Source organism: Octopus bimaculoides, chromosome 2 (genome assembly GCF_001194135.2).
Source record: "Octopus bimaculoides isolate UCB-OBI-ISO-001 chromosome 2, ASM119413v2, whole genome shotgun sequence".
In the NCBI taxonomy this organism is placed as follows: Eukaryota; Metazoa; Mollusca; class Cephalopoda; order Octopoda; family Octopodidae; genus Octopus; species Octopus bimaculoides.
In genome coordinates this window covers 43873318-43876177 of record NC_068982.1, presented here as the reverse complement: position 1 = coordinate 43876177, position 2860 = coordinate 43873318, and positions in this window count along the sequence as shown.

The following is a 2860-nucleotide window of genomic DNA, read 5'->3' as shown; positions in this document are numbered from 1 at the left end:
ATATATATATATATATATATATATATATAAAGAATATGAGGGGTTTAGTTCACTTGTGATCTAAACGAATACATATGCTGGGTAAGTGTCATAGTTGGTCGACCATTAGGTTCCAAGATCACACCTAAGACTGGATATAGTTTTCCGTGTTAGGGTCCCGTTATAGCATGTATATATTATATTAAAGGTAAAATCAAAACCAAGGCAGAACGAGTATTTCAAGTCATTTAGAGTATTTAAATTAGGGTAAGGTGAATTTGAAGTCTTACAGCTGTTTCTGGGATAGCCCAAGTGGTTGGTTATCATGTCCATGGACAGAGTAGACCGTCATCAGAGACAAAATATGAATTTTTTAGACGGGGAAAATTTTACAGTTTACAAGGAATAAAATTCACAGTTTGTAAGGAATAAAATAGTAAAATAGAATAAAGAGTAATATATATATATATATATATATGTGTGTGTGTGTGTGTGTTTGTGTGTGTGTGTATATATATATATATTTATACACACACATACATACATATATACATATATATATATGCATATACACACACACATATATGTATACGCATGTATATATATATATATATATATATATATATATATATATATATATATATATATATATATATGTGTGTGTGTGTGTGTGTGTGTGTGTGTGTGTGTGTGTGTGTGTGTGTGTGTATGTATGTATGTATATTATCGTGTATGTTGTTGCGAATAAGTGTACGCACACTTACAAATATACACACACGCATCCTTTCGTTACACTGGAAAAGAGAAATTTATGACAGCCATTATTGAAGATAAGTTTGTGCCAATGAAAGTCTATTTTAAAAGTCATTAAATACTTATTGGCATTTTTATTGCAATACCTCTGTGTCTTACTCGTTATAGACTCCAACTCTAGATATGTAGATTAAAAAGCACAATATCAGTGGGTGTGTGCGTGGGTGAGTGTGGGAGTATCTATCTATCTATCTATCTATCTATCTATCTATCTATCTATCTATCTATCTATCTATCTATCTATCTATCTATGTGTATGCATGTATGTATGTATGTATGTTTGTGGGTGTATACACGTGTGTCATGTATTTTGCGTTATGCTTAGAAACGATGCGCGTTACCAGGATTTCCGACTTGACCCGAATAGAACAAACAAGCCAAACCCTTATAATAGTATCTGTGTGAATGGGAGTTAGGACTGGCTTATCTTGTACTGGCATAAAGGCGTATAGTATAACCAAGTAATGACATTTCGAATGTCTTCAATACGTACGTAAAGATAATTGCGCAATGCATATAAAGGGAATTTCCGTCCATCTATCTATCTATCTATCTATCTATCTATCTATTTGTCTGTCTGTCTCTCTGTCTGTCTGTCTGTCTGTCTGTCTGTCTGTCTGTCTATCTACCTACCTCCCTACCTCCCTACCTACCTACCTATCTACCTACCTACCTACCTACCTACCTATATATCTGTCTGTGTCTGTCTGTCTATGCAGGTATGTACATATATATATATACACACCACACGGTTCCGGGTTCAGTCCCACTGCGTGGCACCATGGGCAAGTGTCTTCTACTATTGTCTCGGGCCGACCAAATTTTTGCAAGTAGATTTGGTAGACGGAAACTGAAAGAAATCCGTCGTATATATATATATATATATATATATATATATATATATGTATGTATGTATGTATGTATGTATATTTGATATTTTTAGTTTCTAGTATAGATATCGTATCGAAACAGCTACTTCTTTTTTTTCAACATATTACATACGCACGCGCACAAATGCATTAAACAAATTTGCATATACATGTACATAAGTAATGTTTCTTTTTTAAATACGTTGGATGCAAAATCGCACATATCTGAGTCTAGTATCTTAGCAAAACATTGGAATGTAGCTCCTTTCCATCAAATTCTTCCCCTGACGACACCTAATGTAAACAAGGCAATCAAAGGTGTAGAAAATAGGTTATGTGTGTACATGCATATTTCAGGAGTTCTTGCTCTTTCTTCAGTACCAACCTTAAAATGTGATTTAATGGCACTGGTATCACGGTAGAACACAGTATTGTTTTATAAAGCCTTTATATACTTGATGGTATATTACGGTCGCATAACGAAACACAGCGTCACTACAAGTAATTAATATGTACGTACAAGCTTCAAGGAACGTATTTAATAATCAAAATTCGCATATCCAGTTGTGTTACACCGCTGTATTTAGTGGCTATTTAAGCAGTGAGTTCGTGGGTGGTTAATAGGTTGGATGTGATACTAAAGAAGAAGAAAGAACTCCTGAGATATATATATACACCCACAACGTACTGTTTCCATTTTCGTTTGAATTGTTTACATTAGAAATATTCGGATGCGAAACGTCGTAATAAGTCAGGGCCGGTTATAATTTCTATAGAAAATCTGTAGAGATACCTTATTAAAGTGATTCATTTGCACGGCTAACACAGTAAGACAAAGTAGTGAATTATAAAGCCTTTAATATACTTGATAGAGTATTACGGTCGCATAACGAAATACAGTTTCCTACAAGTACTTGTGTGTGTGTGTGTGTGTGTGTGTGTGTGTGTGTGTGTGTGTGTGTGTGTGCGCGCACACACACACAGACACACACCAATATTGTCTTGAAAAGGGAGGCCGGACTTACTGTAATAATTTGTTGCATACTTATGATATTATGCACTTATCACCGGTTAATTACGTCTAATACATAATGCTTACCTTCTTGAAACAATTGTCGAGATAAGACATTACATTCTTTTTCCATTTTTCCCTTACTTTTTATTATGTATCAAGCTTAACTTTGTTTATATTCGTTACA